The following is a 17459-nucleotide window of genomic DNA, read 5'->3' as shown; positions in this document are numbered from 1 at the left end:
CGACTACTCTGGAATTTAGTTGACCGGGAACACTAAGATATTCTTGAAAAATAGCAGATGGGACGAAGCGTCAGTTATAAAATGACGTACAATAACAGCCTACAAGATTTTCCCTTTAACGATATCGGATACGATACCCCACATATGTTGATATATAGGCTAGTTTAAACGCGTTACCACCTGTCACTAAGCGTAAGTTGCAAGTTGTTGCTTGTTGCTTACTGCAAGGCCGTTTGCCGTAATATGAAATAACAGGAAGCGAACTCATAGTCCAAGGGGAAATCGAAGTAACTGTCTCTGGACAATTAACAAATCAATAACGACACAAGACGAGGAAGTGTAGTAGTCGTTCCCGTCTCTCAGTTTTGTAAACTACTGATATTTGTATTCGGCCACTGAGAACAACGAAAACACAGTAAGGGCGAGAGCAGCGGCTTAGGAATATTCCAGCTTATATTTGTTATTTGTGGGTCGCATAACCAGGGAAAAGTTGTAAGACAGTGTGGAATTTCGAACTCTAACTCAAAACTAAGAGTAACATATATTTGTTTGCTCTTATTGACTAACATAATTCACATAAAATTAATAGAGGTCAAAGTTCTCTAAAAGCTTAAATGAAATTTTAAAATGACGCTAACACATGGGGAGGTAAGACTGTATGGAAAAAACGCAACAAGATCTTCTCATTTGGGCAGCTCACGAATTTGAAGTTGACGAGACAAAAGGAGACCATAGAACTCTCAACTGCTAACTTAAATTTTAAAAAATTAAAGAAATAACTCCCCATGGAAGGGACCAATCAAAGCTGTTGCCAATGCAGCGAAAGACAATAACATTTATTTTACCAAAGAAAAGGAAACACAGAAGAAACTTCCCGGACTTGCCAAACAAAATACACATTTCATATTTACGAACAGGGCGTAGGTTTTGGCCGGAAGCAATGTCTCCTTGAGCGGTTCGCCTCTTTGAGCCAAGCACAGTGTCATGGGTGATTCAGTCGATTGGATAAACAAAAGTTTTGGAGGAAAGGCAACTAACTTTCGCACGTCGGTCAGGTCTCGTTACGGCATATCATCTATTGATGTTTGTACAGAAAAGACACGTAACGTGTATCCACAGGACATGTGGCCTGTAATTGCAGAAGTGTCATGATGATCTCTCCATTGGCGAAAGATTCCGGAATAGTCCCCCATTCGGATCTTCGAGAGGGGACTGCCAAGGGGGAGGTTAACATGAGAAAAAGATTGAATAATCAACGAAAGCATAATGTTCTACGAGTCGGGGCGTGGAATGTCAGAAGCTTGAACGTGGTAGGGAAACTAGAAAATCTGAAAAGGGAAACGCAAAGGCTCAATCTAGATATAGTACGGTCAGTGAAGTGAAGTGGAAGGAAGACAAGGATTTTAGGTCAGATGAGTATCGGGTAATATCAACAGCAGCAGAAAATGGTATAACAGGTGTAGGATTAGTTATGAATAGGAAGGTAGGGCGGAGGGTGTGTTACTGTGAACAGTTCAGTGACCGGGTTGTTCTAATCAGAATCGACAGCAGACCAACACCAACAAAGATAGTTCAGGTATACATGCTGACGTCGCAAGCTGAAGATGAACAGATAGAGAAAGTGTATGAGGATACTGAAAGGGTAATGCAGTATGTAAAGGGTGACGAAAATCTAATAGTCATGGGCGACTGGAATGCAGTTGTAGGGAAAGGAGTAGAAGAAAAGGTTACTGGAGAGTATGGGCTTGGGACGAGGAATGAAAGAGGAGAAAGACTAATTGACTTCTGTAACAAGTTTCAGCTAGTAATAGCGAATACCCTGTTCAAGAATCACAAGAGGAGGAGGTATACTTGGAAAAGGCCGGGAGATACGGGAAGATTTCAATTAGATTACATCATGGCCAGACAGAGATTCCGAAATCAGATACTGGATTGTAAGGCGTACCCAGGAGCAGATATAGACTCAGATCAAAATATAGTAGTGATGAAGAGTAGGCTGAAGTTCAAGACTTTAGTCAGGAAGAATCAGTACGCAAAGAAGTGGGATACGGAAGTACTAAGGAATGACGAGATACTTTTGAAGTTCTCTAACGCTATAGATACAGCAATAAGGAATAGCGCAGTAGGCAGTACAGTTGAAGAGGAATAGACATCTCTAAAAAGGGCCATCACAGAATTGGGAAGGAAAACATAGGTACAAAGAAGGTAGCTGCGAAGAAACCATGGGTAACAGAAGAAATACTTCAGTTGATTGATGAAAGGAGGATGTACAAACATTTTCCGGGAAAATCAGGAATACAGAAATACAAGTCGCTGAGGAATGAAATAAATAGGAAGCGCAGGGAAGCTAAGACGAAATGGCTGCAGGAAAAATGTGAAGACATCGAAAAAGATATGATTGTCGGAAGGACAGACTCAGCATACAGGAAAGTCAAAACAACCTTTGGTGACATTAAAAGCAACGGTGGTAACATTAAGAGTGCAAAGGGAATTCCACTGTTAAATGCAGAGGAGAGAGCAGAATAGGTGGAAAGAATACATTGAAAGCCTCTATGAGGGTGAAGATTTGTCTGATGTGATAGAAGAAGAAACAGGAGTCGATTTAGAAGAGATAGGCGATCCAGTATTAGAATCGGAATTTAAAAGAGCTTTGGAGGACTTACGGTCAATTAAGGCAGAAGGGATAGATAACATTCCATCAAAATTTCTAAAATCATTGGGGGAAGTGGCAACAAAACGACTATTCACGTTGGTGTGTAGAATATATGAGTCTGGCGATATACCATCTGACTTTCGGAAAAGCATCATCCACACAATTCCGAAGACGGGAAGAGCTGACAAGTGCGAGAATTATCGCACAATCAGCTTAACAGCTCATGCATCGAAGCTGCTTACAAGAATAATATACAGAAGAATGGAAAAGGAAATTGAGAATGCGCTAGGTGACGATCAGTTTGGCTTTAGGAAAAGTAAAGGGACGAGAGAGGCAATTCTGACGTTACGGCTAATAATGGAAGCAAGGCTAAAGAAAAATCAAGACACTTTCATAGGATTTGTCGACCTGGAAAAAGCGTTCAACAATATAAAATGGTGCAAGCTGTTCGAGATTCTGAAAAAAGTAGGGGTAAGCTATAGGGAGAGACGGGTCATATACAATATGTACAACAACCAAGAGGGAATAATAAGAGTGGACGATCAAGAACGAACTGCTCGTATTAAGAATGGTGTAAGACAAGGCTGTAGCCTTTCGCCCCTACTCTTCAATCTGTACATCGAGGAAGCAATGATGGAAATAAAAGAAAGATTCAGGAGTGGAATTAAAATACAAGATGAAAGGATATCAATGATACGATTCGCTGATGACATTGCTATCCTGAGTGAAAGTGAAGCAGAATTAAATGATCTGCTGAACGGTATGAACAGTCTAATGAGTACACAGTATGGTTTGAGAGTAAATCGGAGAAAGACGAAGGTAATGAGAAGTAGTAGAAATGAGAACAGCGAGAAACTTAACATCAGGATTGATGGTCACGAAGTCAACGAAGTTAAGGAATTCTGCTACCTAGGCAGTAAAATAACCAATGACGGACGGAGCAAGGAGGACATCAAAAGTAGACTCGCAATGGCAAAAAAGGCATTTCTGGCCAAGAGAAGTCTACTAATATCAAATATCGGCCTTAATTTGAGGAAGAAATTTCTGAGGATGTACGTTTGGAGTACAGCATTGTATGTTAGTGAAACATGGACTGTGCGAAAACCGGAACAGAAGAGAATCGAAGCATTTGAGATGTGGTGCTATAGACGAATGTTGAAAACTAGGTGGACTGATAAGGTACGGAATGGGGAGGTTCTACGCAGAATCGGAGAGGAAAGGAATATGTGGAAAACACTGATAAGGAGAAGGGACAGGATGATAGGACATCTGCTAAGACATGAGGGAATGACTTCCATGGTACTAGAGGGAGCTGTAGAGGGCAAAAACTGTAGAGGAAGACAGAGATTGGAATACGTCAAGCAAATAATTGAGGACGTAGGTTGCAAGTGCTACTCTGAGATGAAGAGGTTAGCACAGGAAAGGAATTCGTGGCGGGCCGCATCAAACCAGTCAGTAGACTGATGACCAAAAAGAAAAAACAGAAAAGGTAAAAATGTCATAATGGTACTCTGGGGATGTCACAGGGTGGAGCGGCAGCCTCTGCTCCGAATCAGGACAGGCGCTGGCTCCGCCAACAAAAGTATGGAGGAGGCCTGGGACAACTTCTGCGTCAACTGCTCATCTTCCTGGAGATGCTCGCCCCTGCTAATGACATTCCCTCACAGCTTTCTACCGACTGACAGGAAACTGAGAACACACTGAGAGTGTAACTAGTGAGAAATAGGCGAAACTTTCCTCCTTCCAATACTCACAATAAAATAACAACAAAATAATTCATGGCGGTATATCAAAATCATGTCACATAATTAGATAAAGTAATCGAAGCTTCTTTCAAATACCCGATGAAACAATTTCTCACAATTATGTAATATCTGTGTAATTAATAGGAATGCTGAAACTCTGAAGAAATGCACTGTGTTAGCGTTTTAATCGTGTACTATCAATTTTTAATTTTTTTGGATGGTAAACAGAGCTTATTAGCAGGCATATAGATATTTTGTTCATTTGTTGCTCGAAAGTAACTGAGTGCATAGAAAAATTATAATGTACTTAGAGATTTATCGCTGCGCCAGACGCACATGTAATGATGTCAACTGAAGTCCAACTTCGTCCTCTAAGTCTGCTAAGAAGTCTCATACTGACAAGTAGTTATCAATTATTGCATTACTAATATTACGTCACGGAATCATGACACATATGTCACAACTTAAAATTTGGTCAATGCCTTTCCATGAATAAAACATTAATTAAAAACAGAGATTTGGTGCCAATTTATATGAACTGTTCAGGAACGTTTCTATATATTATTGATACTTTTTCATTGACTTATTTAATAACAGGAGTTTTAATTTTTCATGTAAAGTTTTGCATTATTTACAAGATGTAACAGCTTGTATACATTTCTTAGTTACCGCATTGCCCTATTAGGAATTTCGACCTCATGAGTAAATGTGCTTCAGAGACTTGTGGTAAGTTTAAATTAAGTAGAAATAACAATACTTCTGTGTCATAGGCGACCTTTTGCCATAAAATTTTAAATTCATTTACAGTAATAGAACGCAGCAAATACAGGGAATGCATTGAAATTGCTTTGTTGAAAGAAAAAAGTAACCCGGTATTTAAGCGATATATTAATGCGTTTTCTAAAAATGCTGTGTGTGTCAGACGTGCCATGAGCAAATGTATGAAATAGTAAGAAAATTTTGTGTTTGTTTGTGGATAACAGCGAATACCAAATTCCAGAAAGAACACAGTGCTAGATTCTGCGCAAATACTAACACAAAATATTAAATGCTTAACTACTACGAGAAGAATAGCATGACCTGAAATAGTAATTAGAAGATGAATGTTGTGAGTACATAAATGTTACAAAAGTATTGCGGAAGGAATAAAACGAAAACGTAGGTTTTAGATCTCTGGTTACCATACTTGTGAGCAAAATTTTTAGCATCACTACATCAGTTTTCGGGCTCAGTTGCTGGCCAAGTACACATTTTAAACAATAGTGAATGTTCAGTTCAGTGATTATGTAATTTTAAGGCTTTCTTCTTGCAGGTCATATCTCGCTGATGGAGATACGGCTTTCGTGTGGCGATAAGAAATTGGTCAACACTCAATTAAATATTATCTTGAAATTCAGGATGTCCTAGAGGGATAGTAAATATTAGGGAAGATTTTGTCTATAAAAGAATCTAATGAGAATCACATTTTAACGGGGGGTGTCGGAACCAGCAGTGTCGATCTCAAAGTCCAAATGTTACGTTCGCATCATTCATAAGTCTACAACAATCTTTATGGATCGAATTTTGATGAACCAACAAGAGAGGCTCCAAAACGAAGTTTCCATCTGGAGACTTCTTGGAAAATTAAAACTGTGGGTCACGCCGGGTTTCGAACCCGGAATGTAGGAGAAAGGTACTGATGGAAGTAAAGTTTTGAGGAGGACTGGACAGCTCAGTCAGGAGAGCAACTGCTTGGAAAGACATAAATTGTTACTCTGCAGTAAGTTTCACGGTTAGGCTGTTTACAAATTATTATTGCAAGCGGCGGAGTGTGGAAGTCTGCAACCATCAAGATTTGAATGCTTTACAGTTGTCGCAAAACTCTTTGGGCCCTAGTAGGCTGCGATACCAGGTCGGGAAGTCACCGAGAAGTCGGTACTCCGGGTTAGGTGAAATGGTTTTGTGAGTCGTGTACAGTGGGAACCTACGCTATTGCTTCACGCCATGCGGTGGGCCCAGCTTCTTCTCCACCTGGTCACACGAAATTTTACTTTTAGACAGTAACATGAGTTGTGAAAGTTTATCTGCTGCTACTGCATCTTAATTGTAACGACATAGGATCCAGAGCTACAGCAATGAAGCTTGAGAATGAGCCACGAGTATTAGGGTTATCAGAAGTGCAGAGAAAAATCGAAAACCAGATTAATGAACATAGTGTAATTAAAAGTGAATGAGCCACGAGTATTAGGGTTATCAGAAGTGCAGAGAAAAATCTAAAACCAGATTAATGAACATAGTGTAATTAAAAGTGAAGAAGTTGTTGCCTCGACAAAGAGGCAACGTACTCTTGATCAGTAAAATATGAGCTTACGCTTCCCGTGTACCATCAGGGTATATAAGGAAAAATGGTATATCAATTAGTAAAACGTCACGATCACAATAATAATTTATTTCAAAATGATGATCTGTTTCAGCCCTTATGCTGGCCATCTTCAGATTTAATGCGCCATGTGGCTGCAGCTGGCGGTGCAAGGAACAGTTACGTGAAGTCACGGTCGTTTACTGCCCGTCTAACGATGGGGGGTTTCACAAACACATAGCGTGAATCAGTGTGGTCAAATCTCCCTATTATGGCTACGACGCCGAAGAAGACATTTTTACTGCACCGTGAAAAGCATTAGCCTGAGAAATTGGTCAACTTGGGTGAGGAGACCAAACAGCGAGGTCATCGGTCCCATCGGATTAGGGAAGGAAGCCGACCATTCCCTTTTAAAGGAACCGTCCCGGAATTTGCCTGAAGCGATTTGGGGAAATAATGTAAAACATGAATCAAGATGGCCGGACGCGAGTTTGAACCGTTGTCCTCCCGAATGCGAGTGTGCTAACCACAGCGCCACCTCGCTCGGCAAGAGATTAATGCAAGAAGGAATGTCGTCAGCAAACGAACTTCCATCGCACGTGTAAACCTTATAAACTTAAGCAAACAATTAAAGAACTTAGTAATAGGGAATCAAACAGATACAGACAAAAGTTTCAGCTACATAAAGCAACAAGTGAGTGCCATGAATTAGTGTAATGGTACTAAACTGTGACGATTTTACATAAAACAGTTTCATTTGTAGTTATGCAATGCTGTTATGTATTGAGGCGTGGCGCCTTTATACCGCTCCTGTCTGGAGCCTGTGTATCGGGAGATTGACTCATGCATGCACAGTGACAGATGGTCTGAAGCGGGTTCAGTCAAGTACGTAGTTCTAATTTTCATCTACCAGAGTACAGTAGCGGACAGAGACATTCAAGTAACAAGACAAGAGAATGTTTTTGTGAATTGTTCTGTTTATTTATTGAAGGCTTTGTTGTTTATTTATGTTTATACTGTTTTGTATACCGTATGTTTTTAGTAGTGTGAACGATGCGTGACTGTGGGCTAAAGCAATTATGTAGACCATTTTTATACTGAAAAACGCTGTACGAACTAGCGTGAGAAATTTTTAAGACAATGTGACTGCAGACGACAGGGAATTTTATATCATAATACATGAAATATAGGGTGACCATATTTTCTTCGGACAAAAGTGGGACATTCATACATTTTCTTGGCCAAAAACTGGACAATTTTTATTTCTCGTTAAATATCACTTTTAATGCAAACATTTCTTCTTCCTCTGCAAATATAGCCTTCACTGATATTTGCGTGCGTGCTTGTGTGTGTGTGTGTGTGTGTGTGTGTGTGTGTGTACAAAACCAAACAAAGAATGGAAAGACTGGAAAGGAGAAATTTTTAAGACAATGTGACTGCAGACGACAGGGAATTTTATATTATAATACATGAAATATAGGGTGACCATATTTTCTTCGGACAAAAGTGGGACATTCATACATTTTCTTGGCCAAAAACTGGACAATTTTTATTTCTCATTAAATATCACTTTTAATGCAAACATTTCTTCTTCCTCTGCAAATATAGCCTTCACTGATATTTGCGTGCGTGCTTGTGTGTGTGTGTGTGTGTGTGTGTGTGTGTGTGTGTACAAAACCAAACAAAGAATGGAAAGACTGGAAAGAAGTACATTTCAAGTTTTCAGAAATTTACTTATTAAGAAACGTAACATTTATAACACAGAATGTAGAAAGACATACAGCAACAATCACTACAAAAAAAGTTCTTAGTGAACACAAGGAATTTATGGTTTTCTGGATTCCACACTGTAATCATATTTCTTCGAAGATGAAATTTCATTCAGCAACTCAGGTTTGCCTAATAGGTATGAACAGAAGTCAGTGCAACTGTATTTACTGAAGTTTAAACAGGTCAGTAAAATACAATTAACGCTCCTCACCGTAAATATATTCCTCTCATCTGTCCACTGTGATGATAGTAAGCTGAAAACTCTTTCAATATTTGCATTGTGGGCAGGGAGTGAAAAGAAGTACTGCGCTATATTAAGCGATTCTCTGAACTGTTCATTACACTGGCAAGATCTGAAGAACCTACACCATTTTTCATGTGCCATCAACTGATTCCATTGTTCACTGTCTGTTTCCACTTGTTGTTTTGCAAGTGACTGTATATGAACTATTTCATCAAATAAGAGGCTTTCATTTACTAGAATGCCCTTTTGATTTAGCCACATTAAAGTATGCTCAACTACTGACCATTCTGGTGGTTCTGTGAGCATCATCCATGAGAATACAGAAAACTCGGCTATTCCCTGTAACCATGAGGATAAATAGTCTACTGAAGCATCATAAAACGTTGATACTGCTATGTCAAATGTCTTAACAGTCTGATCATCTCAATAATTTAGCAGTTTTTTTACACTTAGTGGTTACAATGTTCATGTTTCCTTGAATTTAGACTTGCCAAAGCTTTATTTAAGACTGCTAATACTTCACATATGGAGTTATTCTGTTTCTCAATGCTCAGAATAGATTGTTGGAAAACACTCATTTGAATGTACAAAAAGTAAATAACATTCATTTATAGGATCGTTGAAAAAACTCTTTAAGATTGCATGGCACTTTGAGTTAGGCTGTGACAAAAAGTAAGATTTTAAAGGTTCATACATTTTCAGGATCCTTTCTGTGGCTGGCAACAATGAAAGCCACCGTGTTTTGGAAAAGGAAAGTAAATTTTTATAAGTGACACCAACAAATTCCCAGAATTCAGTGAGCTCTGCAACACGAATAGAAAAATATGAAAATGGTAGTACAACTTCATGACAATGCAGTCAATGTCAACAGGTAAAACATCACAAGCACTTTGAAGTGTGTTATGAACAACGTGTGCTGGACAACCTATGCCAACAATGTTAGAGTTTTTTAATTTTTCTTTCAGATGTGTGAAAACATTATTACCTTGTTTCTTCATTAACCCCCCAAAATTAGAGTTGGTATTGTCTGCACCAAATGCAACACACTTTGAGACGATACTGAATGACTGTATAACATGAGAAAGATAACTGGAAATTGTTTCGGACTTTTCGTTCTGCAATTCATCAAGATCAAGCAATTTCGTCTGCAGTCCACCCTCACTTACAGAAAAATACTGAGCTATCACAGGAAAAATTTTCTGATGCTCATGGTTGCTAGCATCAGTAGATATTGAAAAGTATTTTGCATTGTTTACAGCACCTATTACCTGTTGGGAATGCGGAGCTATAACATTGTTGATAATTGCTTCACACTTTGTTCTTCCACACGAAACATTTTCTGCAATCTTAGAAACAGGAAAAATTTTTTTGTTTAGTTGAACACTGCAGTCATTAGAACGATAGCTTTGGTAGTGTTTAATAACATGGAATGACAGGGTTCCTTCTGCTGCAGCTACGTTTTTCTGTTCCTGCGTATTTGAAGTTACAAAATATCTCGTCATTTTTTGCGAGAAACCTGCCGATCGAAGATTCTTCCTGTGTCTCTCTGATTCCATATGATGCTTGAGATCTGCAGCACCACCATGAGACACGGATACAGCAGTTACATACGTTACATTTTGCTGAACAGTCATTGTCTTTAGCAGTGAAGCAAGGAAATTTCCTCTGAAGCTCTTCCGAAAACTTTGATTTTCGTTTCGGCATCGCCACGACGTGGTAGCACTTCACGAAACTGATGAGTGCTGACAACAATGGCAAGCAAAAGCAAAGAAAATAAGAGTAGGCAACAATTATAGTGCTTAAGCTGTACATTATCAGGGGTTACCAACGTAGGGAATGTCAGTTTAAATTGATAGTTTATAAAATCGGCACTCAGAAAATATTTTAACCACGTTGTAAATGTCTGAAAATAATCCTTGAAAATCGGGACAAATTGCTTGTTTTAAAAAAAAATCTGAACAAATTTTTGAGCCTCAAAAAACGGGACGATCCGGATTAATCGTGACGTATGGTCACCCTAGTTAAGTAAGGCCGCAAGTGGTAGCCGTGCGGCCTAGGGCTTCTTACCACGGTTAGCGCGGCTCCATCCGTCGGAAGTTCGAATCCTCCCTCGGGCATGGGTGTGTGTGTTGTCTTTAGCGTAAGTTAAAGTTAGATTAAGTAGTGCGTAAGCTTAGGGACCGATGACCTCATCAGTTTGGTCCCATAAGACCTCACCACAAATTTCCGAATTTTTTAAGTATGTTTATGGTAAAAGAAAAGCTAAACCGAGTGCAAATGAAAATAGTTAATAACGTAAAGTATAAATAAGATGTCAGAATATTAAATATTTATTCCGAGAACAAGTACAGTTCGAAAGTGTGTTATTTGTTGATTGGTTAGTCATGAAAAGCGCGGACTAACGAGGGAGAATAATATTTTTGTATTGGCCTTAAAGAAAATTGACTACTAACATGTGCCATGTTTACGAGGGACGAATCGCACATTAGTTAATGTTCCATGTTCGCATTAAAACCCCGTATCATTTTTTGGTGCGATTTACTTTCATTTATCAGCTTATGTTACTCTTCGTCGATATCGTCTACTTCATCAACAGAGTGTCAACACATTCGTGGATTGACTTGAATGGCTCCCATGGAATATTTTTAAAAGCAATCTTCCCGCTTCTGATCTCCTCTACATCTGCAGTATTGTCTTTAATCATCTTGGTTTCAATACAGTCCACACTAATTTCTTCCGTATTATATTCCTCTGCGGTAAAACACACATTCTGAATTTTTAAACTTTTTTTTAAAATTCATGGCCTGAAAACATAATCCGCACAGCGAGTCACCATGTATTTCATTCAAGTATACAAGTAGCGTGCCTCTAGCTTGATAGTACTCCTTCCGTCCTGCACCTACTTACGGACTCTTTGCAGTAGATCGACGGTAGGAAAGCCGAGCAGAAACCTACCGTAATACGAGCCGCATCAGGTTGCATACAACATAACTATTTTAAAAATCGGGAAAAGGTCTTAATTTCGAATGAAAGGAGAAAAATACTGGCAAAACTTCGGTACATTCTGAAGTCAAGAGTTACGTGTTCACTACCAAGCGCATGCTGACCTAACACAGTCATGCACAAACCATTTCATTCACGTTAGCACGTTTTGGTAACTTATTTCCCGAAAACTGAACAACTACTAATTACGGTGTGGTGTCACCGCCAGACACCACACTTGCTAGGTGGTAGCCTTTAAATCGGCCGCGGTCCGTTAGTATACCTCGGACCCACGTGTCGCCACTATCAGTGATTGCCGACCGAGCGCCGCCACACGGCAGGTCTAGTCTAGAGAGACTCCCTAGAACTCGCTCCAGTTGTGCAGCCGACTTTGCTAGCGATGGTTCACTGTCTACATACACTCTCATTTGCAGAGACGACAGTTTAGCCTAGTCTTCAGCTACGTCATTTGCTACGACCTAGCAAGGCGCCATATTCAGTTACTATAATTACTATCTTCAAGAATGTATTCTGAACAGATAATATTGTGAGTCATGTACCGTCAAAAGCGACGTTCATCATTAATGGATTAAAGTTAAGTATCAAACTAAATACGTCCGCTTTCTGAATTCTCATTCCTTGTTATGTTCCAGACCTCACGGCAGCTTAGTTCTTCCCTCCTCACGCCAGCCTGCGTGAGCTAAAACGCGTGCATTTCGGCCTTCACTCGTAACACGGTGTTGGCTCTTCTGCTGACACAAAACACGGATTGTTGTTAGATGAATATGCTCGCCATACTATCAAGTTTATCAGTGTCTAAAGCACTCCAGCTTCTACTCACCGATTTGCTCAATGTGCCACGCGGAATTACTGTCTTTTCTCATACACAAAATTACTTAAAAAAATCCGTAATTTCTAAAAACACACGAAAATAATTATGCCTTTACTTTAAAGCACCTTTGAGGCACGTAGCGCAACTAAAACCGGCAAACTATAACTTCCTTCGGAGCTCATACTACACGCGAGTGTACCATTGAAAGGCTGGGCTCCGACTACCTGTAAGCATTCTCTATTTCCAAGAGAAAAGACGCAAGAAGAATACTCCGTTCTGGTAATTAACATGTATTTTGTAATTACGTAAATTACATAAAAATTACGTGGTATGTAATACATACATCCTTTCGGGTGGCAAGAGGGCATATCAGCTTACTTCACTATTTCGACAGACAGCAGAAGACATACTTATAAAAAGGCAAGTTTTTTTATTATTACATATGCAAAGGAAGTTTGCACGGCACACACGAGTGGCCATTTTCCGTCTTTATTTGATCCGAGGTAAAAGACCACGTTCATTGTTACGGAAGGCAGACCGACTTACACAACTTAATGGAGCACACGCTCCATAATCAAGTGTTTGGTGTTATATTTTGTAAAGAGAATATGATAACTTCTACAACATTGTTTGGAGCACGAAAAATCGACACCGAGTAGTTTACTACTCATTATCGCCCACCAATTGTCATCTATTGTTTCGAAGTTGTTGTTGCATTAGCTTATTTGTTATTTGTTTACTGCCTGATTATTACATGTTTATCTATTCTGCTCCTAGCGGCCAACAAATCCTGCGGAATTGGCGAGCGATCTGTACTCGCGGCCGGTTTTTCGCGCTCCACATATTATTTCACTGTGATCAGCCACATAACGCTGCAGTTGGTTGAACGAGAAGTTTTTCAGAACCACGAAAGTTACTTCTATAAGTGTGTGAGAATTCTGTAATGAATAAAAACTCGGTACTCCGGGGCGAGGCAAATACCCCCTGTTGGCGCCTTCCATTTTCAATCCCCTATGCTACTAATTTTCAATTTTTCATGAGAACCATATGCCATGCACAAATGAAAGGTGAACGAGTAAAAATGAACGGTTCCGAAAAAAGATGGATCACCAGTGAACTAGTTCCCAAGGATGAACGAGTTTGCCCATCTCTACAAAGTACCCAGATGCACCATCTGCTTGGTACCACATTAACCATCGCAAGTTGAGTGGAAGACGTTTCAATAACTCCGGTAGTTTCTCGTAAGAAGCCTAAGTGTCTGTTTGCGTTCAGTCGACGGGGGAACATGCATGGACCGATGAGATTATCGCCTATCACGCTGGCTAAAATGTTGACAGTGAAGAGACCTTGGTGACCACTGCGGATTTCCCGGGCTCACATTTGTATATCTCGGGTATTCATCTTTGGTATTAATAGCCTCTTCAGCTGTATTTAGTTCTTTATTACTGGATCACTACCGATTTCGTAGCACTAAAAGCCACATCTTCAGATGACAATACGACTTCTATTGATTGTGGCTGTTGAACATGCCCTCTCGTGAAAAGGAAGCCTCATCCGTAAAAAGTACACGGTTCGGAATGTTCGGGTGAATGGTACACTTTCGCAAAGATCACTGACAGAATTTAGTTCGACTTGGAAAATGATCTGAGTTAATGGCGTGACCTTCTGAAGGTGGTACAGGTGCAAATAATTTTCATGACACACACGCAGAATTGTGAAATGGCTTACGTCCATTTCCCGTGCAACACGCCGTGAGCTTGTTGAGGGTATGTTTTCCAGCAGTGCTAACGCCTCCTCTTGAAGCCCTGGTGTACGCACTGAGCGTTGACGACGCCGTCCGTCAGGCCTTCGGGCCTGTGACACAAAATGAATACACTCAGTTTCGAAATAGGCCTTAAATGAACATGTGCCATTACGAGAACGTGTCAGTGGAAAACATATAAGTGAACCTGCCTCTCGTAGGGACCCGTGTATGGCAGCAGTTGTGCGTGAATATGACACTCGTCGGACGTACAAACGTTTGGCTACGTGAGCATTTCCGTCCGACTCCCCGTAAGCAGAGTGCATATCTGCCCTTTCCTCCCAAGAACAGCGCTCCATTTCCTGTCTGCCCCACACAGTAGCAAAAAAAAAGCGTGTCCCCGTTTGTTGACCCACTGAAGCAGTGCGAACCTGACTTCGCAGTGTGCACAGGTGCTGCCTTATGCGCAACACCTGTCAATAGGCATTTGCACAGCCGCAAGCAACACGTTCACATTCTACTACGGTGAAAACCCCGCAGTGTTGTCCCGCCTGGAATATTCGCAACTATGTCGACTACAGCGTTTTAAAATACAGCTCATAAAGCTTCAATACGACGTCTCTTTTAGCTTGGTGTCACAAATAAATTGAAATCGTTGCCTTGCATACCTGCTACCGTGACGACTCGAATGGCATGTTGTGTGCCTACCATCCTGTCGGCGCGCGACGCTACTCAACGACACCTAGTGCCGTACCGTACGCTAAGGGATGCAGACATGGGTTGCCACGTGAAATGTGCTTGTTATGACCCACTGTGCAAGTTCTCTCATTTTTATATTCATTTCAGATATAGCCTGTATAATCTAGATTCTTGCTTATGACAGTTTCCCAACGTTTTGGTAACTTCTGTATTCCACACAGGGCACCTTCATTGATGAGCTGTCTGATTACTCGAGTCAAATCACTGGAATCTTCATCGATAGTACCAAAACGTTTTCCACGGAGTCGAACCTTCAGTTTGGGAAACAAATCGTACCATTTGTGTAGGCTGGGTGGTGAAGCATTTGGCACCCATATTTGCGGAACATTGCTCTTACTGGTAGGGCAATATGCGGTCTTGCTGTACAGTGCAAAATGGGGACACCAGCCGAAGGCATTTCAGGCCTTATTTGACAAATTTTCGGGTGCAAAACATTTGCAGAAACAGTTTGTAGTACGCGCCTTTTACAGAGGTCCTCTGGGGCACTGTATTTGTAGCTATCATCCAATCCATGTCATACGCAAAAATCATCATCAGTTTTACCTTTGATTGTTGTCGGAGGAATTTGTTCGTGCGTGGAGGTTAAGAAATTTTCCACTGTGACGACTGAAGAAGCTACAGTTCTTGCTTAAAATCTCGTATCCAGCTTTCACCAAGTGCGACAATCCTTCTGTTCAATAATGTTGAAACACTTCTTCAGCAAGTCTTTTGCATTGCATTCCATTACTCACGACGAATCCACAAGAACCAGCAGATACATGACCGTAACGCCTGAAGTCTCGCTCACAACTGACACGAATTTCAACTTTATCACACTATCGTTTCGGTCGCGCACGTGCAGTGCGCAGGAGTCTGTGTCAATTTCCATTTTGCCACGAACCGTAGGTGACTTGCGCAGTGTAGATGTAGAATTGCGAATCACCCTGTGCGGTCTATGTGTTGATCAGTGCACTACACAGTATTCAACACTCGAAACAGGGTGTCTTGGACTCGGCAGAAGTCTCATAAGATTAAGTGATATTGTGAAATAATAATATGTTTTAATTAACTAATTTTAGCCGGCCGCTGTGGCCGAGCGGTTTTAGGCGCTTCAGTCTGGAACCGCGCGACCGCTACTGTCGCAGGTTCGAATCCTGCCTCGGGCATGGATGTGTGTGATGCCCTTACGTTAGTTAGGTTTAAGCAGTTCTAAGTTCTAGGGGACTGATAACATCAGATGTTAAGTCCCATAGTGCTCAGAGCCGTTTGAAGTAATTTTAATTCTAGTCAATTATCTCACACACAAAATTGTCTCACCGTTCTTTCTTTCGACATCCACAGTTACATACATACATCTTAAACCACAGTAAAGACTATGGCAGAGGGCGCTTACCACTGTAGCACATGTTAGGGTTTCTTGCATTCACATGCGCAGCGTGGAAGAATGAGTTTAAAATACCTCTGAGCCAGTTGTAATTAGTATAATTGAGTCTTCGGGTACCTGTTGGGGTGATACGTGGGGGACTGTTGTACTTTTCTAGATTTTTTTTTCACAGGTTCTTGAAACTTTATAAGTAGAATTTCTGAGTATTTTTACAACTTAAACTAATTACGTTAATGAGAATGTGATTTTCGCGAACATTTGTCGTGGCTCCTTTTAATACCCCACTGCCTAACTAATTAATTAATTAACATCAGATATGAAAGGCTCCTGCCATGACACATTACTGCAACAAACATGCTAATAGCGCTAAGTTGATCCTTCGCGAATTGTTGTATGTGTAGAGCTGTGCTGACGAACTCTCAATGAGAAGGTGCAAGAAATTTTTGGCTGTTTCCCTAGCTCACAGGAGGTGGTTAGCTTACCTCGTGTGTTATAAAGCTGCCTCGACGTTAGTCATCTTCTCTGACGATCGCGAAGCCGGGCTGTGAATGATGAAATGGTAATGAAAATCTCGATATAAAAGGATATCGACTTACTTTAATAAAAAATAAAGAAAAAAACGGCCTTTAGAGCAACAGAGTTAATCCTCACTTGTAAAGTACCGTTGTAAATTTATGACATGACACTCCAACGACTTTTTTCGAAGTCGCACATTTGCGAATTCGTATATAAACTCTCTCCGAAGCACTTTTAACCGTAAGTCTCTTTCACATGAAAATACACTACTGGGCATTAAAATTGCTACACCAAGAAGAAATGCAGATGATAAACGGGTATTCATTGGACAAATATATTATACAACTGACATGTGATTACATTTTCACGCAATTTCGATGCATAGATCCTGAGAAAGCAGTACCCAGAACAACCACCTCTGGCCGTAATAACGGCCTTGATACGCCTGGGCATTGAGTCAAACAGAGCTTGGATGGCGTGTACTGGTACAGCTGCCCATGCAGATTCAACGCGATA

Source organism: Schistocerca nitens, chromosome 1, assembly GCF_023898315.1.
Source record: "Schistocerca nitens isolate TAMUIC-IGC-003100 chromosome 1, iqSchNite1.1, whole genome shotgun sequence".
NCBI classification, from domain to species: domain Eukaryota; kingdom Metazoa; phylum Arthropoda; class Insecta; order Orthoptera; family Acrididae; genus Schistocerca; species Schistocerca nitens.
This window is presented reverse-complemented; position numbering follows the sequence as displayed.